This window comes from Pogona vitticeps, chromosome Z (assembly GCF_051106095.1).
Source record: "Pogona vitticeps strain Pit_001003342236 chromosome Z, PviZW2.1, whole genome shotgun sequence".
Lineage (NCBI taxonomy): Eukaryota > Metazoa > Chordata > Lepidosauria > Squamata > Agamidae > Pogona > Pogona vitticeps.
The window spans coordinates 2613197-2635525 of record NC_135799.1 but is presented as its reverse complement, the minus strand read 5'-3'; the positions used below and the strand labels follow the sequence as shown (position 1 = coordinate 2635525).

General features: G+C 44.3%; 1 pseudogene across 1 annotated transcript; it reads left to right on the top strand.

Moving 5' to 3' along the window:
* The first annotated feature begins 6068 nt into the window (after positions 1-6068).
* Positions 6069-21771, top strand: LOC110071174 (HLA class II histocompatibility antigen, DO alpha chain-like; annotated as a pseudogene). The gene is made up of 4 exons (XR_013539599.1): positions 6069-16214; positions 18772-18853; positions 20186-20391; positions 21172-21771. The product of XR_013539599.1 is annotated as an HLA class II histocompatibility antigen, DO alpha chain-like (transcript).
* The last annotated feature ends 558 nt before the right edge of the window (positions 21772-22329 follow it).

Sequence of the window (22329 nt, the reverse complement as noted above, 5' to 3'; positions counted from 1 at the left end):
GCCTTTTCTTCCCCTGGGGGGGTTTCGGGTGCCTTCCTTCTAAAAGACGGGGGGGAGCTTCTCACCATTCAGAGGTGAGCGGAAAAGAGAGAGCCGACGCAGCCTGTTGGATTTCCGCCAGTCAGCGCAGCTGTCCAAAAGCACAGAAGCCCCATTTTGGGAGAAAAGGTGCCACCACCCACCTTTCCTCTGGCTCACGATCCTGCCACCCTTATTGTATCTTTAAAAACCTGGCTCACCTCTTTTCGTGTCCAACCTTTCAACATTGTCGCTGCCTGCGTAGGAGAGGAAAATGGGTTGGGAGCTTCAAAAGCCGTCTTCGTTCAACCTTCTTGGGGCAGAACGTCACTTCCCCAGTGTGAGAACCTCCGTCTTTCACACTCCTCTCCCAGCCCCTTGTTTTATTTTACAAAACCGACCCCTTTTGGCTTTGATCGGGAAACCACGACCACCAATGTGGATTTGCTCCTGCCAATAAAGAGATGTTGAAGGAAAATTAAGAACCCCTTGCTCTCCGAATCCGGTAAAGGTAATGGCGTGGTGGGGGGCAGTGGAGAGGAGGTGGCGACCATGTTTCGAACCCAACACCGGTAAAGGTTCAGGAGGCACCATCGTTGGTGCCCAAACCCCACAATTTCTGGAATTTGGGGGTTATGGTTCTGTGCTGTGAATTTAGAGAGACCTGATCAGGCTTTTGAAGCATTCTTGACCTTGAGATGTTGCAGGTTGGATCCCACCATATCCATCACCCTCCAAGTGGGTTTCCGTGGCCGAGTCGGGATTCAAACTCAAGCCATTCTTCACCCACCACCTTATAAGGGTCATTGTGTGCCTTAAATAACCCTGATTTAGCCAACGTTTCTTTCTTATTGCGGTTAGGGCTGTGACCGAAAAAAAAAGTTGGATACAGTTGGATTTGAGCAGTCCATTTGCCAAAACCAAGTTTGAATCTAAAGAGAATTTAAGTCCACTCTGAAAACTCGTGGGGCGATCGGTCTGCGGTAAAGCTTTTTCCCATCCTGATTGCAGGGGCTGTCGCTTGGAAATATTGTGCAAAAATGAGTCATGTAGGCCATGATAATGATAACGAATAATGATAATAAATAACTGAGTACGAGAGTGGTATTACGAAGAAGGGAAATCAGAAGTCTCGTGAGATGTCTCCATCTCCTGTTTTTAGTTTTTGCAAATTTTCGTGGGTCCCAGCACCCTTCTTCCGAGAATAATGAATAACAAGAATAACATCAGGATCCTAAGATTTGTTTGTTGACATCAGGGAACCACAAATCTTGGGAAAGACTTTGTTTGGCCTGAAAGCAAAAACCCTGAAACCCGTTTGTGAAAATCCTCCCTTTTTGGCAAACGCTGAATTTTCCTGAAATTCTCCCCCACCCACTTTCTAATCGTTCTTGCTGATTTCACATGTTTCAGTCCTGTTTATTCGAGCACTGTTGCCAGAGAGTAAACGGCCCCGGGCACTTCCTCAGTTCCTCTCGCAGATGCTGAGAAGTTTCCAACCACAGCTGAGAACCATCTGGGGGGGCTCCGATGGTGGTTTTTCTGAACTCACATCTCTGAAATGGGGGCCTGTTTTTAAAGCAATTGTGTCTGATATTGAAAGCTTTTTTTCCCTTTCCCTTTTGGCCCTGTCTGGGTGATGAGCAACCCCAAAAATCTCATTTCCGTTTATTGGAAACTCAAGTCTCATTGATTTCCGAGAAGCCACTTATGTATTGTTTTTTAAAAATACAAAACCCCCAAAGTACATTGTAAGAAGGTCCTTCTCCGGCGGGGGGGGGGACACTTGTAGTGAAGGCGGGAAAAAGACACGGAGGCTCGTCAAGGTCTTCATTAACAACTATTTTATTATAAGCAGCTTCTAGCTCCCGAGGATCAAACGGATCCTGTAACAAACGATCAGGCAAAAAATGATACTTCTTAGGGCGAACAATAGGTACCGCGCCTTAGCCTCCTAGAAGGGAGCTGGCCCAAACTTCTCCCGATCTGTCATCTGCCGCAAAGGCGCGCTCCTCACCGCACACACCGTGCCGCAGCACAGGTGGTGGGCCCAATCGCCCTCCAAAGGCCTCTTCTGATATTCTGGCCCGGGACGAATCACACGCCGCCCGCCCCCAGGGTAATTCAGAGGGAAAACCGAGACTTTCCATTCCAAGGGCTCAATACCTCTGCCTCTGATTCCCGCAAGGGACGGATCCGGTAATAGTCCCCCTCCCGTCATCAAGTTAGGAAATCCCGGTGTCGCTTCAGGTTTTTGGCTTTGGTCGAGAATGGGCTCTGTCTGCACCCCTCTGTGCCTTGGCCTGTCAGGGTTCAAGTCCGTCCAAGTTCCAAACTCCCGCGCGCCTCTCGCCTCTTTTATCTCCTCCCAGATAATTAGATCCAGCTCCTCCCCTCCTTCTTCCACAAGACACACCTCTTCGGACCTCTCAGCCACCACCTCTGTCTGATCCAGCTCTATTAACACCCCCTCCACACATCCTCCTTCCTCTACGTCATCCTTTTTAGCGGAGGACGGCGCACTCCCTTGATCTCCTTCACATACATGCATCACATACACAGGGGGGGAAGCAGAGAAAAAAGGGGACAGGAATTTGCATAAAATTGTGTGCATTTAGATAAAAAAACCTTGATTTTGGAGGAGAGAATTTGAGACAGAACGATGGGCTTTTGGCGAATCTGCTGTTCGGGTCAAAGCACAGATGTCTCACCTTTTTCAGACTAGAATTGCAGATTTTTTTTTAACCCGAGAAAAGTAACTTTTCGCACTTCAGATCCAACTTGGGCTAGCTCTGTGTAGGCAGAATCAAGGCTCCGATCGCTCTCTTCTGGCCTCTTGGTCTTTCTGCCATTTTTGCACCAGGTGGTCCTCTGAATACAGGATGGTTTTGAAAAAAGAGGTAACCCTCTCCCATCAAAGAGACCAAGCCGAGTATACAGAAAGATCAAGAGGAGAAGGGGATAAAATATATTTCTAAGGACCAGAAGATGCACAAGAATCACTTTCGGTCACATTCAGAATTTCTAAAAATCCCCGAATCCTTGTGTTCGTTTTGTTCCATGAAATGTAATTTGAGTTTATTTGTTCCTTGAGAGGCCTTCTTGGTGGCTGCTCCCAGACTCTGAAACTCCCTCTCACTGGAGGCCAGACTGGCCCTGTCTTTGCTGTCCTTTCTCTTCAGGCAGGCTTTGTGATGAGATGGGTTTTTAAGTTAAAATCTTTTAAAGGCATATGGGTTTTGTAATTATGAAGTGAGCCAGAGAGGTTCCATTTTGTTTCTTTGTATATAGTATCTGTGCTATGCTGACAAGTTGTTTTCTAGGCGAGCAGAGAGCATGTTATTCTGAAGGCCTGAGAAAGGACTCTGTGTGATTAGATAGATGGGAATTGTTGTGACTCTTTGATAAACCACCGTAACCCAAATAACATCTGTTGTGTATGAGAAAGAATTCATGTGATGCAACAGGACTGTTTGCCTAGTAACGAACTCTGATTGGATGACATCGTGGGAAGGTGCATTAGGCCCTTGCCAGTTACTCTTGAAAAAGGAACTTTTTACCTATGGACTTTGTCTTTCCAAGACCGACCTTTCAGTGATTCGTGACCTACATTTCAGCCATATGGGACTTACCCTGATGTCTTGAGAGAGAGTGTGGTGGCCTACCTACATGGACTGGTTTCTATGCTTTGCTGGATTGCTTTTGGACTTATGGGATTTTCCTAAGGACTGTGCATTGGCTATTTACTATGGACTGTTACCTATGGAATATTCTTTATGGACTTCTTTTCTTGGAATACTCCATATGGACTATGCTCTTGTAATTTAGTAAGGACTATGGTATATTTACTGGATTTTTCTTTTCTAAGGACTATGGGACATATAATGGATTTTTACTTTTGTTTAGGGATTTTTATTCTATAGTATCACTGAGGACTATAGCCTTATCATAACCAACTTGGATTATTTTGTTTACTAATGATTTCCTGGACTGGAACTGTTTTTATTCATCTTAATGGCTTTTTTGGGTTTTTGAATACTTTTCTATTTTTCATGTTTTCTTTGCCTCACTACATCTGTGTAACTAAACAGCACAATGCTAGTTTATTTGTTTTGGTTTAATTTGGCTTAGTAACATGCTTTTTCTTTAATAAAATAAAGATTATAAAACTCATTTGGTTTCCTGAACAGTACACTTGCCATAGGGTCATCTGAGAGTGCTGCCTCGGCCTAGCTTACTTAGAGTCCTGTCAGTGGTGCAAGTTAAGTCTAAGGACTACAAAGCCCACTTGACCTTTTCACAATAATATCTGAGAGTACCAGGGTGTTCTTATGTGGGCAGACTTGTGAGAAGGAGTGTTGTATCATGGCTGGCTGGATTGGACTCTTCAGCCCATTTTAGCATGTGCAAGCTCCTGATTGCTCTCTGTCCAAGCGTACACGCGTGTTTTCGAACCCGTGTTCGTCACATGGTGGCAGCTGCGCGATGAACCACGTGCTGGGTTTTGTAGTACCTCAGGATGACCAATTTTTGTTGTATCTAACAGCTTGAGTGACTCTGATCCACAAGCTAAGTTTTGATTGCAGTGGGACACTGAGGCTTCAAGGAGCTAGGTGCTTCCCTGGGTGTAAACAGTTGCTTCCTAGGAAACGCTGTTTGCCAGCAGTTAGATCTAAAGGCTGTGGTGAGAGGTGTTAAATCTTCAGGCTGTGGTAATGTGTGTTAGAATCTGGGGTGCTCTTTTAAGAAAGAGATTCCCAGTGGGACAAGCAAACTGTTAGGAAACAATTGAATTTAAGCAGTAGGCATGTGCAGGTTGTTACAACGTTGTAGTGAAGAAATTCCAAGATGCATGTCCTTTATTTTTAGAGTGCTTGCACTCTGTAAAAGCAGCAGGTCATTTCACAATCTTAGGATTGCATAAATGACTCTGGCCACTTTGTTCTGGCTATATTGTTTTGGAACTTGCATCCAGGTATTTTGTTTTTGTTTTTGGCCTAAGCGTACTCCTATAATCTTAGGATTTGCCGGAGCACCTGGCCGTGTTCCAGACTAGCTCTGGGTCTCCCCACTACGATCTTAGGATCTGGCAGGAGTACCTAGTTGCATCTGGCTTGGCCTAGAGTCATGCCCTATGATCTCAGCATCTGTCGGGATGACCTGGCCCTAGGGGTATCTATCTGCACCCAGTTCAGTCATTGATCATCTCTGTAAATCTAGGGTTCACAGAGTGATCACAGTTTTTCTTTTCTCTTCCTTTTGGATTTTTCAGTATTTTGGTTTTGGCAGCTGTCTGGCCTCTCACAGACCTTAGGGTCACCGAAGGGACAGCAGTTGGTCAGAAGTGCAGAAGAGATTTTTAATTTTATTTTGGTTTGGCAGCTGTTTGTTCTCTCGCCTATCTTAGGATAGCAGAAGGGACAGCAGTTGGTCAGAAGTGCAGAGGAGATTTTTAAATTTTTTTTTCTCCTTTTTGTTTGTTTTCGCTGACCTAGCCTAGGCTAGAGTACCAGCAGGAATGGAGGAGCAAAATCAGTCTAAAACCGTGGATTTACTCTTAGAAATGGCTTCGCAATTTTTCGAGGAAGCCAAGCAGAAAATTAGGGAAAGAGATTTCCTGATACGTGAGCTTTATCAGGAAAACATCCTTTTAAAACGTTTTCTTAGCACAGAACCTGGCTTGATGCAAAGGTTTTTCCAAGTTCAGCAGGGTTCCTTTGGGGATTACTGCAATGAGACGCTTCATACAGTTGGAAGCAACCCTGAGATGCAAGATGTTTGTGTGGAAAGAGTTAACGAGGCCCAGTGGAATGCTAAGGAGCATTCCAGAGAAGACAGCGATTCATCGTCCGTCCAAACAAAGGATTTACAGGCCCTGGAGACGCGCGCAGAGAGAGGAATGCAGAAAAAAATTTCCCGAGAAGCTGTGTCCTTGAGGAAATTAACATCGGGCGACCAATGCAGTGCATTGGAATTCAGCTCAGCACCAACTACAGCTCTTTTTCAGAGCACAGGACAGGTGAGAAATTCTGAAATAATTCGGGATGAGACTATGGGTTTGCTAGAGGAAGGAGAGCAAGGGATTTTCCAAAGTAATAAAGCAATTGCTGGGACTGAGAGCTTAGAAGCAACAGGACTTGTGTCAGCAGATCGTGATGCATGTCAGATCTCAACCAACCCCCCTTCTCTTAGCCCAGAGGGAACAGCGAAAGCAGACCCTGTTAGGTTGGCAGAGACCCCATGTAATTCATGGCAGTTCGGAAGTCAAGAAAAATACCAAGGGGGTGGCCTACTCAAGGTACCGGGGAAGTCAGCTGAGGAAGCTGGAGGAGTGAAGGTTTTCTCAGAGTCTTTGCCCAGTGCCATAGGAGTTATTTGTACAGAGACCTTGCAGCATGAACTTTCACATTGTGAGACTGTTTATAACACAACCAATGAAGGGGGAAGCGCTAACTTTTTGGGATTACAAAGTACTGATGTTTCTTCAGAGACTGAAAGATTTGGCCCAGTACCACAGTTAATCTTCTCAGAAAGATCTTTAGAAAGAAAAGCAGAGGTTTGGGACAATACTTATTTTCAACAGCCTATTTTCCAAGGAAGTGGTGAGAATGCTGATACTGTTTCTGAGGCTATGCAGAGTACTCCCGAGGGAACTTTGTTGCAACAGCGGCCTCTTGTGACCAAACCTGATAGCACAGCTAATTCAGCAATACATGTGTCCAGAGGTGTGACATTTCTAGACCAAGGCGTGGAAGGCATTGATCAATTTGGCCCAGGACAGATGTTGGAGCCTGTGTTAGCTAAACCCCAAAACGTCTTCTCGAATTCACCGGGAGAAACTGATGTGGTGAAACTTTTTATTACAGTCAATGAAGGATTTACTGCTGTTTCTGTTCCTATAGATCTAGAAGGGTCTAAGGGCAATTTAGGGTCTGGAACTGTTGAAAGGCTTTATCCGATTTTAATTAAAGGGGAACATCACCCTTATCCATCATTTAATTGCCCTCAGGGAATTTACCAACTCAGAAAACTAGCACCTGGAATGGAAAATACCTATGTTACTTTTCAGAAATTGGTTGTAATTTACAGCCCTGATCCAATTCAAGCAGACCAAAATGCTTTGTCATTCTTAGAGAAACAGAGACATCCAAGCCCAAGATTAATGCAGTGGTATTTCAGATTGCAAACATATGATTTTGATGTTAAATGTCTACCAGTAAAAGAGGCTTTAATTCCCCATTGCTTATCTCGAGTGTTTTGTGCAGATGCAAGGGGAGAAAATGGCTAGAATTGTTAAAGCTCTGATGTTTAATTTTCTTGTTATTCTGTACGACTATGTTCCTGAGCATACATAGAGTGTTTTCTCTATTATTACTACATATCAGTATATTAGATTGTCAAGTTATTATGATGTTAACCCTTGTTTCACTATTTTACTGTTTGATAGCTAGAGTATTATCTGAGCATATGCAGAGTGATGTATTTGATTAAGTATACTAACTTGTTTATTCTTCTGTTTTTCAGACTAGTAGAAGTGTCTAACGCAAATTTCTATCATGTATGGTAAATTCTGTAATTATGATAGTTCTCATGTATCAATTGTTTTGCTATTTTAGAATCACATTTGAAATGTATTACTTTATGCTCATGTTAATATCTTTCTCTATTTTGTCACTGCTTAATTATGACATCTCATCTTATTCGGTTATCAAAATTAAAACTTAAATTGTTTAGGAATTTTGTTAATCTTCAGGGGGCTTGTGATGAGATGGGTTTTTAAGTTAAAATCTTTTGAAGGCATATGGGTTTTGTAATTATGAAGTGAGCCAGAGAGGTTCCATTTTGTTTCTTTGTATATAGTATCTGTGCTATGCTGACAAGTTGTTTTCTAGGCGAGCAGAGAGAATGTTATTCGGATAGCCTGAGAAAAAGGACTCGGTGCGATTAGATGGGAATTGTTGTGACTCTTTGATAAACCACCGTAACCCAAATAACATCTGTTGTGTATGAGAAAGAATTCATGTGATGTAACAGGACTGTTTGCCTAGTAACGAACTCTGATTGGATGACATCGTGGGAAGGTGCATTAGGCCCTTGCCAGTTACTCTTGAAAAAGGAACTTTTTACCTATGGACTTTGTCTTTCCAAGACCGACCTTTCAGTGATTCGTGACCTACATTTCAGCCATATGGGACTTACCCTGATGTCTTGAGAGAGAGTGTGGTGGCCTACCTACATGGACTGGTTTCTATGCTTTGCTGGATTGCTTTTGGACTTATGGGATTTTCCTAAGGACTGTGCATTGGCTATTTACTATGGACTGTTACCTATGGAATATTCTTTATGGACTTCTTTTCTTGGAATACTCCATATGGACTATGCTCTTGTAATTTAGTAAGGACTATGGTATATTTACTGGATTTTTCTTTTCTAAGGACTATGGGACATATAATGGATTTTTACTTTTGTTTAGGGATTTTTATTCTATAGTATCACTGAGGACTATAGCCTTATCATAACCAACTTGGATTATTTTGTTTACTAATGATTTCCTGGACTGGAACTGTTTTTATTCATCTTAATGGCTTTTTTGGGTTTTTGAATACTTTTCTATTTTTCATGTTTTCTTTGCCTCACTACATCTGTGTAACTAAACAGCACAATGCTAGTTTATTTGTTTTGGTTTAATTTGGCTTAGTAACATGCTTTTTCTTTAATAAAATAAAGATTATAAAACTCATTTGGTTTCCTGAACAGTACACTTGCCATAGGGTCATCTGAGAGTGCTGCCTCGGCCTAGCTTACTTAGAGTCCTGTCAGTGGTGCAAGTTAAGTCTAAGGACTACAAAGCCCACTTGACCTTTTCACAATAATATCTGAGAGTACCAGGGTGTTCTTATGTGGGCAGACTTGTGAGAAGGAGTGTTGTATCATGGCTGGCTGGATTGGACTCTTCAGCCCATTTTAGCATGTGCAAGCTCCTGATTGCTCTCTGTCCAAGCGTACACGCGTGTTTTCGAACCCGTGTTCGTCACAGGCTTTTCCTGGTAGTCCGAGAGTGTTTTTTTAAATGGACCTGCTGTGCTCTGTTGTTTTAAGTGTGTTTTAGTGTGAATTTTATTTCCTGCTTTTAATGTAATATTGGTTCCGTTCTTTTAAAAATATTTGTACACATACCATAGTTTTTGGCTTTTAAACATTGCCTTTTTAATGAGGTAAGCCACCCTCCCGGGTCCTTTTGAAGAGCAAGGTACGACCCAAAATATCTTAAATAATTCCAGAGACCATGAAATGCAAAATTCTGATCAAAAACACCTCAAATTTGGGGGACCATCTTTACCCACCCCAAAAGCAAATGTGGGTTTTTAGCAGTCTCTTTGGATTTATTTGAGACTCTTCCACAAACTCCAGCTTCTTTATTTTTTAGTACATTTTTGATCAGGACCAAGCATGTGATTTTTGGGGAGACGGGTCTTCTTCTCTGTTTTCCCAGCCATGTGCTCTCATAAGCTTCTGCCAGTTCTTGAAGTCCCAGCTGTCACCGGCATGGCTTCCTGTCACAACTTCCTGCCCGGGCAGCCAAGAAGCTGCTCCTCTTCTTCAAGGGTTTGAAGTTCAGAGAACCGTTGTCAAGTTATAAGGCTGTGCAAGAAATCTCACCCGCTGGATTTCATGCAGGCCACCATCTGTTGGTGGTGCAACCTCTAACTGTCCTGGCTCAGCTATAGGGTGGAGACCATAAGGGGTTCTTCTCATGAGGAGGACAAGGAGCTGTCCTTTCCCACCCTCCCCAGATGTCTTTACATTTCTTTTTTTCTGAGGGAAAAACTTGTTTTTTAATAGGGACTCGAACTCAACACTTGGTGCCAAAGAGTCGAACTCGGGGCTTAATACCAAAAGGCTCTGATTCAGACTCAGTGCCAAAGACTTGAACTCAGAGTTGGAACTTACACCCAAAGATTGGCTGTCATCCCTGCCCAGTGTAAGATCAAAAGATCAAGAACCGTTATGGGGAGAGATCAGGGACCTTGAGGTTGCCCATCATCCACACTGAGCAGTCAGGAAACTCAGCGACAGGAGCATAGGTTACCAAGTCACCATCTTGGCTGTTACTCTTGGGTCCAGCTGATTTTGCCACTTTTTGGGGGAATCCTTTTGATTTTTTCTCCAGAACCCACTCGTGCAATTTTACCCAAGTCCAAAACAATTCAGAAAGCTCTAAAGGTTGGACTCAAACCCGGATGGGATGATCTACTACTCTCCCACAACATCACTGCAAATAGCGAACGGCTGGCTTTTACTAAAAATGTGGCTCTGGGTGTTTATGTACCTCTCTTCCATCCTTTAGACATTTCTCACAGATTGCCCACCAAAACCACCACCCAAAATGCAAAGTCAGAATACAGCTTCTATGCAGGTGGTCACCCGTGTTCAAAGCCGGGAGATGCAGGATCCAGAACTTGAACAGGAATCCACTGAGAATAGCTCAGATGGAAACCTGATGCAACAGCAGCCTCTTGTGACCAAACTTGATAATGCAACTACTACAGAGACTAAAATTGAGGATGTGACCCCAATGGGATCAGCTGATTTTAAATTGAAGCAACTTACTGATCCTACTTTAGCTTCTTTAAGGTCACAAGCAGACAGCTATGCCGTGCAACCTGTGCAACAGCAAGTTAACTTTTTGTGGGGGCAAAATGGACTTTTGTACAGAGAATATTTTCCTAAATCCAACGTAGATGCTCAACCTGTGCAGCAGTTGGTTGTGCCTACTGAATATAGTCTGAGAATACTAGAATTGGCTCATGACAATCCTAGTAGTGGACATCAAGGTGTACAGAAAACTTTAAAAAGGATTTCTCAACACTTTTACTGGCCTGGCATTTCAAAAACTGTAAAGGACTATGTTAGTTCTTGTGACAAAGTCGAGGCCGAAAAACAGCTTATGGAGATTTCTGAACAAGTATTCCAGTGTTTGCAAATGGACGTGTTAGGACCTTTTGTTCCTACTAAATCTAAGAAGAAATACATCATTTCTTTCATCTGTTCAGCAAGTAGGTGGATTGAGGCCTATACTATAAGCAACTTTACAGCTTCTACCATAGTTCGTATTATTGTGGACTTATGCTCACGCATTGGAATACCTTCTCAAATGATTTGTGACCAAGCAGGTGCTTTTAAAAGTGAACTGATGCATAAGATCTGCGAGATAAGTGGAATAAACATCAGTTTCAGCATTTCCCATCATCCCCATTCACATGGAATGGTCAAGAGAGGTCAGCAAACTTTGCTTAGGATGATTAAAACTTTGGTGCAAGAATATGGGAACATTTGGGATGAACTCTTGCCTTTGCTTTGTTTGTTTATCGCAGTGCACCACATGTTTCTTTAGGGAACTTTTCTCCAAGCGAGGTTGTGTTTGGGAGAAATCTACAAGGACCTTTGGATTTCTTGAAATCTGATTGGGAAGGAGTGGTGAAAAGCAGTACTGTTCCAGTTGCTGATTTTGTTAGAAAGCCTCAAGAGAAACTCTTGGCTGTCCAAGAATTGGCTAGAGAGAAGTTGTTGGATGCTTAAGCAAGACAGAAGTTCTACCATGACAAGAGATCCAGACACAGAGAATTTTCTGTGGGTGATTTGGTACTTGTTTGAACCCACTCAGACCTTCTAAGCTGGAAGTTGTCTGGGAAGGTCCAGGAGAAATTGTTCAAAAACTGGGAAATGTCAATTACCTTGTCAAAATGTTGAATTCTGGGAAGAAACCTGTTCTTTATCATGTCAATAGTTTGAAATTGTATAGAGATAGATCTGCAATGGTTTTTCAATATCATGCTGAATATTTTCAATCTGTAAATGAACCTATTGATATGTTAACTGAGTTACAGTGGGGTCTCTACTTAAGAACGTCCCTACTTAAGAACAATTCTACTTAAGAACAGCTCCGTTTGCTAAATTTTGCTTCTACTTGAGAACAGAAATCCTAGATAAGAACAGGGAAAAAAAACCTTTCCTGCTCTTTTTTTAATCTTAGGTCATCTTAGGTTAAAAAAATTTCTCCCCCTAGTGGTAGAGTACGTATCAACCAGCTTTGCATTAGTTCCTATGGGAACTAATGCTTCAATGTATGAACACACCTCTACATAACAAAAAAACAGCCAGAACGGATTAATTGGTTTTCAGTCCATTGCTTCAAAATTAGCTTCGTCAGAAGTGCTTTTAACACTGTTCCCTGACCTAAGAAAAAAGAAAAAATATCCCCCTCTAGTGGCAGAAGGCGGAATAGCAGCTTCCCATTAGTTTCTATGGACGGAAAAGAGCAGATACGGATTAAATGGTTTTCAATGCATTCCTATGGAAAATGCAGATTCTACATAAGAACTTTTCCACTTGAGAACCACCTTCCAATACAGATTAAGTTCTTAAGTAGAGACCCCACTGTACAAGATGCAGGTACATGGTCTGACAATCTTGTTTTGACAGGTACAACTGATCAGAAAGAAAAGCGTTTTCAAATCTTAGAACAAAACCAAGATGTTTTCTCAGATAAACCAGGTTACACTAATTTGATCAGTCACATAATTACTACTGACGACAGCCAGCCAATACGGTCTAACCCATATAGAGCAATTGGTAATCATGCTATCCAGATTGAACAAGAGATACAAAAAATGTTATCTTTGGGAGTTATTGAACCATCATTTTCCCCTTGGGCCTCACTGGTAGTTTTGGATCCTAAAAAGAATGCTATGGGTGAAATTCTGGATGAAGTAAGATTTTGTGTTGATTACAGAAAGTTAAACAGTGTTATTGTTCCAGATCCATACCTATTGCCTAGAATGGATGATTTAATTGAACACCTTTCAAATGCCAAGTTTATCAGCATCCTTGATCTAAAGAATGCATATTGGCAGCTTGATTTAGCTGAAGATTCACGAGATAAGACTGCATTCATAACGCACGTGGGAACTTTTCGTTTCTGACATTTGCCATTTGGTTTGAAGAATGCAGGTGCTTCATTCCAGAGGATGATAGACAAACTTTTACAGGGTTTACCATTTGAAAGTGCTTATCTTGATGATGTTGCAATTTTCAGTTCTGATTTTGATTCTCACATGTCTCACATTGAAACTGTTTTGTCTAGAATTCAGCAAGCAGGACTCACAGTCAAAGCAAACAAGTGTCAGTAGATGCAAGGAAAGGTCATGTACTTAGGTCATTTGATTGGTCAAGGAGAAATTCAGACTCTGCAAGCCAAAGTATAAGCTATTAATGATTGGCCTATTCCAAAAACTAAGAAACAGGTACGTTCATTTTTGGGCCTAGTTGGCTACTACAGAAAATTCATTCCTGACTTCAGTCATTTGGCTTCACCTCTGACAGAGCTAACTAAGAAAAGACAGCCTGTCAAGGTAAAATGGACACCGGAGTGTCAAGGTGCTTTTCATGCTTTAAAAGCTAAGATTATGGATGCACCTATACTGAAATCACCTGATTTTGACAAACCATTCATTTTACAGACTGATGCCTCTGAATTAGGCCTTAGTGCTGAATTGTTACAGCAGGGAGAAGATGGAAACCTTTATCCTATCTCATACTTCTCCAGAAAACTCTTGGAAAGAGAGAGACATTATGCAGTGTGATGAGATGGGTTTTTGAGTTAAAATCTTTTAAGGCATATGGGTTTTGTAATTAAGAAATTAGCCAGAGAGGTTCCATCTTGTTTCTTTGTATAAAGTATCTTTGCTATGCTGACAAGTGTTTTCCAGATGAGCCGACAGAATGTTATTCTGAAAGCCTGAGAAAGGATTCTGTGTGATTAGATAGATGGGAATTGTTGTGACTCTTTGAGAAACCACCGTAAACCCAAATAACATCTGCTGTGTATGAGAAAGAATTCATGTGATGTAACAGGACTGTTTGCCTAGCAACAAACTCTGATTGGATGACATCGTGGGAAGGTGCATTAAGCCCTTGCCAGTTACTCTTGAAAAAGGAACTTTTTGCCTATAGACTTTGTCTTTCCAAGACCGACCTTTCAGTGATTCGTGACCTACACTTCAGCCATTTGGGACTTACCCTGATGTCTTTAGAGAGAGTTTGGTGGCCTACCTACATGGACTGGTTTCTATGATTTGCTGGATTACTTTTGGACTTATGGGATTTTCCTAAGGACTGTACATGGACTATTTTCTATGGACTGTTCTATGGAATATTCTTTATGGACTTCTTTTCTTGGAATACTCCATATGGACTATGCTCTTGTAATTTTGTAAGGACTATGGTATGTTTACTGGATTTTTCTTTTCTAAGGACTATGGGACATATAATGGATTTTTACTTTTGTTTAGGGGTTTTTATTCTATAGTATCACTGAGGACTATAGCCTTATTATAACCTACATGGATTATTTTGATTTTACTAATGATTTCCTGGACTGGAACTGTTTTGATTCTTTTTAATGTCTTTTTGTATTTTTAATAAGGTTTTTGAACTCTTTTATATTTTTCATGTTTTCTTTGCCTCACTACATCTTTGTAACTAAACAGCACAATGCTAATTTATTTGTTTTGGTTTAATTTGGCTTTGAATATTTAGTAACATGCTTTTTCTTTAATAAAATAAAGATTATAAAACTCATTTGGTTTCCTGAACAGTACACTTGTCATAGGGTCATCTGAGAGTGCTGCCTCGGCCTAGCTTACTTAGAGTCCTGTCAGTGGTGCAAGTTAAGTCTAAGGACTACAAAGCCCACTTGACCTTTTCACAATAATATCTGAGAGTACCAGGGTGTTCTTCTGTGGGCAGACCTGCGAGAAGGAGTGTTGTATCATGGCTAGCTGGATTTGGACTCTTCAGCCCATTTTAGTATGTGCAAACTCCTGATTGCTCTCTGTCCAAACAAACACGTGTGTTCTTGGACCCGTGTTTGCTTACATGCAGTACCCGAAAAAGAGGCACTTTCTACATTTTGGTCTCTGAATCTTCTTAGACCTTACTTATGGGGGCGTAAATTCACACTCCAAACAGATCACAGAGCTTTAGTTTGGTTGCAGAAGATGAAATCTCACAATCAAAATTTGTTGAGATGGATTCGCGAAGGCTTTCACGGCCGGGATCTAATGGTTTTTGTGGGTTTTTTGGGCTTCTTGGCCGTGTTCTGAAGGTGGTTTTTCCTAATGTTTCTCCAATCTCTGTGGCCGGCATCTTCAGAGGACAGCAAACTGTCCTCTGAAGATGCCGGCCACAGAGACTGGTGAAACGTTAGGAAAAACCACCTTCAGAACACGGCCAAGAAGCCCGAAAAACCCACAACAACCATGTTGAGATGGAGTCTAGCATTGCTAGATTTTGATGTTGAAGTTCAACACATTCCTGGAAAACTGAATGTTGTGGCAGATGGTCTTTCTAAAATGTACTGTGAAGATTAATATGTTCCTGATCGTTGAAACAATGTTTCCAACAGTATGCCAGTGTTTCAGTATTCTTATAGTAATTACTGTGGTTGAATTAACTAACATGACTGTTTTCTATTTTCCAGAAAGTAGAAGTGCTTAACCAAGATATTGTATTGCGTTAATGCTGTTACGTTAATACAGTAGTGCTTTGCTAAATGCAGTGCAATTTTGATATATAACCAATTATTTACTTGTAATTACTTTTAGTTATTTTTGGTTGATTGCTTAAAATTAGACCAAAATTACTGCTCTGAATTTTAAAGGTTTTCGGTGGTGGCATGTAATAATATGTGTTTTTGAAGATATAGTGTGTTTCTTAGATGGGTTATGAAGTCATATAACTGTCTTCAAGGAATCCATTTTGAATCAATGTCTGTGTCTGTGAAAGAAGTTTTAAGATGCTGTTTTCATCTTAAAGTTCACAGTTCTTATCTGGTTGCTAGGAGACCGAAGAGAAGGACTTTTGGAGCCATAACATTCCACCAGTAACATAAACCTGCAGATTCTCATGTGAAACTAAGGATAAGACACTTTTTACTTGTTCCTGGTTGGTCTTCCTCAGGAAGAAGGAGAAGGGGGGGTAATGGAGTCATGAGTTGTAAAATGGAGAGTTTCTGAGACAGAGAGAGGCCCTTTTTCCTAACATGGATTTGAGTGGTTTTTCCTTAACATGGATGGAGAATTGATGGACTATAATGGACTTGGCAATTCCTGATGGACTATGGAATTCCTGAATACGTAAGTTTATTTATTTATTTATTTTATTTTATTTATATGCCGCCCACACTACCCAAACGTCTCTGGGCGGCTTACAGCATTTAAAATACAATAAAGTTATGTAGAAATTAAAATACAATTAAAATATATATAAAATTGCCATCGGACCCACAGCTAATATTATTTCAGTTAAAAGCCTTCTGGAACAGGAAGGTTTTGACCTGGCGCCGAAATGTCATCAGTGTCGGCGCCAGACGAATCTCAGTAGGGAGGGCATTCCATAGTCTGGGGGCAGCTGCCGAAAAGGCCCTTTGTCTACAAGCCATCCCTCTTACCTCCTTGAGGGACGGCTCTTTCAAAAGGGCCCCCTGGCTAGATCTTAACTGCCGGGTAGGTTCATATGGAAGGAGGCGATCCTTCAGGTATCCAGGGCCCAAGCCATTTAGGGCTTTATATGTCAAAACAAGCACTTTGAATTGGGCCCGGGCAGCAAATGGTAGCCAATGTAACTTATACAGAATTGGCTTGATATGTTCCCTGACGGCCACACCACTCACCAGCCGCGCCGCTCGATTCTGGACCAGTTGCAGTCGCCGGACCGTCTTCAAAGGCAGCCCCACGTAAAGCGCATTGCAGTAATCTATACGTGATGTTACCAGTGCATGTGTAACTGTCATGAGACTCCGCTCGTCCAGGTAGGGCCATAGCTGGTATAGTTTCCGCAGCTGGAGGAAGGCGCCCCTGGCCACCGAGTCCACCTGGGCTTCCAGTGTTAGACTGGAGTCCAGGAGCACCCCCAAGCTGCGGACCCTGTCCCTTAGGGGGAGTGTAACCCCATTCAGGGCAGGGAGATGGCCCTCCAGCCTGTCTGGCGAAGCACCCACTAACAGCACTTCCATCTTGTCTGGATTGAGTTTCAATTTATTGACCCTCATCCAGTCCATTATCAGGTCCAGACATGAGTTCAGCACAGAAACTGCCTCACCTGGATTGGTGGAAAATGAGAGGTAGAGCTGAGTGTCATCAGCATATTGCTGACTCCTCAGCCCAAACCTCCTGATGACCTCTCCCAGCGGTTTCATGTAGATGTTAAACAGCATGGGGGAAAGTATCGAGCCCTGAGGAACCCCATGACATGAATGCCATGGGGCAGAGCAACTGTCCCCCAGCACCACCCTCTGGACACGGTCAGCCAGGAAGGAGCGGAACCGCCGTAAAACAGTGCCCCCAACTCCTAACCCAGCCAGCCTATCCAGAAGGACACCATGGTCGATGGTGTCGAAAGCCGCTGAGAGGTCCAGGAGTATCAACAGAGTCACACTCCCCCTGTCTCTCTCCCGGCAAAGGTCATCATACAGGGCGACCAAGGCAGTCTCTGTACCAAAACCCGGCCTGAAACCCGATTGAAATGGATCTAGAAAATCAGTTTCATCCAGCAGTGCCTGGAGTTGCCCGGCCACAACCCGCTCCAACACTTTGCCCAAATAAGGGAGGTTCGCTACTGGTCGGTAGTTAGCCACCAGCCTTGGGTCCAGGTTTGGCTTTTTAAGGAGTGGTCGAATTACCGCCTCTTTCAAGGTGGTAGGGACTACTCCCTCTCTCAAAGAGGCGTTCACGGCCTCCTGGACCCAGGTGCGAACCCCCCTGGCTGATCTTCTAATTAGCCAGGATGGGCAAGGGTCGAGCGGAGTTGTGGTAGCATGGACAGATCCAAGCACCCTGTCCACATCCTCAGGTTTCAACAATTGAAACTCATCCATTAATACCTGACCAAAGCACGGTGCACTGGATACATCCTCTGACTCTGCAGTAACTGTGGAGTCCAACCCACTGCAAATCTGAGTGATTTTTTCCTCAAAATGGATGGCAAACTCATCACAACGAGTTGTAGTTTACTTAAGAGAAGGAAGGCCTAGCCTTCCATATAGATTAGTGTTCATTATTTTAATTTTCTAGCTGAAGTTTGTTGAGTGTTCTAATGACTTGTTTGGAAATGTTACTAAATGCTTTGCTTTTCAATAAACTGAATTCTTTCTAAATCTATATTTTTCTAATAAAAACAATAATGCTTAAGAGCTCATGTTTTGGTCTCTTGAACAGAACAGCTTGAATCATTAATTTGCTACCTAATTTTTGGCCACGTATTCGCTACCTTGAGCCCATAATTTACCTGAGTTCTGACTCATGGTTTATGTTGTGGTTCTTACTGGTTCTTTATCAAGGGCGTAAACTTGAGGAAGGAGTTCAGTGTAGTTGCCTGGCTGAGATTGGGCTCATCTTAGCTACATTGGAATGCACTGAGCTCTGGAATCTCTCTATTCCCGGCTTTTCTAATCTCTCCGGAGATGGACAAAGCTTACATCTCCTACATGAGTAGAAAGTTTTCATTTAATTTCCACTTTTGTCATGGTTACTTCTAAGGAGATTTCTTCAGAAGAAAGAAATGGAAAATAAGAAGTCGGCAAGTAAAACTGACTGCTGGGTTTAATCAATGCTTCCTTTAGGGTTGACTCTCCTTTGCCTTCCTGTCCCCTTTTTCTTAAACTTGTTTTTCTCTCTCCTCGAATTGTCCCAAAAGCTGGTCGAATATCTCAAACTCAAACCGGATCGGCTGATCTACTTTCTGAAAGAGAGCACCCCCAATCAGGATATCCCTTCAGGTGAGCACCCTCTTTGATCCTTAGCTATTCCAAAAAAATTTGAAAAAACAGCAAACCACCCCCCCCCCCATAATTTTCCCCCTCGATGCTGGGCGAATCTCTGGACAAATGAGGATATGGGTTTGTTTGTGGGTTTGTTTTTCTTCTTTAATTATTACTGGTTTCAAACTGTTTTGAAAAGCGTCGTCAAGATGGGCAAGATCACAAGAATCATGTGTTTCCCGCCTTTGGGAAGGAAAGCTTTTTGTGTGCGCATGGGCAGAAAACTGAATTCCGAGCAAAATGCAAAGCATTCAGGACAAAAATTTGCGGGTGAAATATTTTGGAGCTTGTAGAAGAGTGCTAAAAATTTCCCAGTGGCTGTCTATGTTGTCATCTTTGGGTGTTGAGACACTCCTTTTCAACCGGGGGCAAGAAAAATTTGTGTGTGTTCCTTACCTTCTTCCCGCTCCTCGCTTCTCGCTCGCCCGCCGTCCTGCCCGCCTCTCGGGGCCTCGGAAGACCCCCGATGGCGCCCCCTGCTCTCCCGTCAGTCCGCCAAGACCCTCACCTGCGCCTCCAGGCGCTCCTGCTCGCCCTCCTGGCCCTGCCGCTCGCCCCGTCGGTGGAAAGTGAGGGAGGGAGGGGGAGGGGAGGGGAGGGGGGAGCAAGTGGGGGAGGGCCTTGGGGGTGAGCAGAGAAAGGGGAGACCGGGAGGGGGCGGGAATGGGAGGATGCTGCCCCGGGACAGAGGGCAGCTCTGGAACCGCCACTTACGGGGAGGAGGAGGAGGAGGAGAAGAAAAAGCGAGAGGATTGGGAGGAAGGGAGGGGACAGGCCCCCCACCCCCGCCCTCTCTCCCCCCCCAAGAACACCCCCCATGTCTGGGGTACTTTGCCATCTGCTTCCTGATCCCTTTCCATTCGAGGGTGGTGGTCCTGAGGGGGCGCCCTTGAGCTGCGCCCTTAGGAGGAACAGTCTCTGACCCCGAGGGGACTTCCTTCTGAGTAGACCGGTAGGAAAAGGGCTTGCGGGGTGCCGCAGCTGACTTTGGTCTGAGGGAAGGATTGGGGAGCAAACAAGTGCCCCGCTCCCCCCCGCTCCCTGCCTTGCCCACAACAGCCCCCCCCCACACACACACACACCACACACACACACACACACGGGTATCCCTCAGCCCAGAGGTCTTTGGCTTGCCTTTCCGGTGGTGGACTGCGGGTGTCTGGAAGGGTGGCCAGAAGGCCAGATCATTCTCTCTCTCTCTCTCTCTGTTTATTATTTCTGATTTTTTCCTCTCCCCCCCCCCAGTGGAGGACACTTTCAAGGGGCTGGACTTCTTTCATCTCCCTTCAGGGCAAGAGGGCGGAGAGGACCTGTTGGCCTTCAACCAGGAGGAGATCTTCCACGTGGATTGGGCCCAGAAGCGCAACATATGGAGGCTGCCAGAGATTGGGAGCAGCAGCACTTATGAGACGCAGGGAGCCATGGGCAACATCGCCATCATGAAGAACACCTGGAGATCATGATGAAGCGCAGCAACTGGACCCGGGCCCAGAAAGGTAGCAAGATAGGAGGATTCCCACCCACCCCCACTTTGGCTGGACACAGCCCTCCCCCCACTGGATAATACCCCCCCCCTTCCTCACATGCCTCAGAGACACCCACCCAAAGGGCAGAGATCTGTTGACTTGACAGACACCCCATCACAGTAATTTAGTCATCAGTGGTCCTGTGAATGTGTGTGCAGAGCTGGGCTGGAGGGGGGAGTCCCACCCCTGGTCTGAAAGGGGGAGAAGCCCTCCATCCACAACAGGCCTCATGCTCAGCCTAGCCATCTACTCACCCCCTCCACCATCATCCACCCATGTTATTAGACCCATGAGCCAGGTCAGGGAATGCTATCACCTCAGTTTGCCCCCCACAGCCACCTCAATGACCCCCCAACCCCAGCTGCTTCAAACAAGAGAAAGTCCTTCTAGAATTGCAATGGAGGGGTGCACAATAGTTCTCTGGTTTGCCCGGATCTTTCCCCAGAGTCCAACACCTCTGTGAGAAATCCCAGGGCAGGATAAATCCTTTCAGGACCTTCCAGCTGGCTCAGCACAAGTAGCTGAACAGGACAAAACGGAGGCTGCTCCCTTCCGACACTTGCTGAAAATGGAGCCACAGGGAATATCAGCCTTGCGAAGACCTCCAGGGGGTGGGGGAGGGAGGGGAAGGGGCGGCTGCCAATGGTGTCCAGGGACCGGGAGGATTATTGGGGGTGATGGAGAGGGGGGAGGAATCAAGGCTGAGGATTCTCCATGAAGAAAGTCACTGACGTTGTCCATCTTTCTCAGTGGCTCCTTCAGCTACTGTGTACCCCGAAGACCACGTGGAACTGGGGCACCCCAACGTGCTCATCTGCTTTGTGGACCAGTTCTCCCCCCCAGTGCTGAACATCACCTGGATGAAGAATGGGCAGGTGGTCTCCCAGGGAGTGCAGGAGACGGGCTTCTATTCCAGCGTGGACTACACTTTCCGCAAGTTCTCCTACCTGGCCTTTGTCCCGCAGGAGAGGGACGTCTACGCCTGCCAGGTGGACCACTGGGGCCTCCCGGGGAGCCTGACCCGCCTCTGGTGTAAGCAGGATTGGGGCCCCTCTTGATTCTGTCCTGGAAAGATCCAGCCATTTCTTGCCTATCAGGCATGCTTGCATTATGACAAGATTTCTTCTGTTGGGCCCAAGGGATCTGTAACTCTGTTCTCACCCCAGATCTTGCTCTCTCGGGCAGGCTATAAATCAGGCTTGTTCAACCTGCGGCCCGAGGGCCACATGCGGCCCAGGTTGGCTCATAATGCGGCCCAGTGCAATTTTTTATTTTTAAAGAAATTCCAAAGTTTCAAGTTACACTGCCGGCGCTTGCAGCCGGAATGCGGCTGGGGCACGTCACAACGGGGGGGGGGGGGAGAGGGAAGGAAGGAAGGAGCGGGAATGGAGGGGAGGGGAGAAGGGGGCTGTGTGACTGCATTGTGCCATCCCGGTCAATAGGTGGACCCCCTTCCAGCTCCATAAAGCCACCGGAGTCTGAGATCGCAGCTGCCAGTAAGCGCACTTGGAACGGGGCTGCAGAGGGCAGCTAGGGCTGCCCCCCCATGCAGCCCAAACCAAATTTATGTGCGGCCCAAACCAAATTTTCATCTTCTAATGTGGCCCAGGGAAGGTGAAAAGTTGGACACCTCTGCTATAAATGCTTTAAATAAGTAGAATTTAAAAAGTGGTGAAGGAGAAGACAGAGCTATGTAGACCTTATTCCACTGTCTTAGCTTTGTTGAAGTATTGTTGTTCATCGTCATTTTCAAGTTTATCTTAAGATCTAGTGACTTACCTCTATTTAAAAAAATAATTGGTTCATATAAAGATAGTGATCTTTGGAAGTGCCCAATTTGGACCCAATTCATATCTCTGGTCTAGTGTGGTGAACACACAGTCCCGTTCTGGGCATAAATGGCAGATT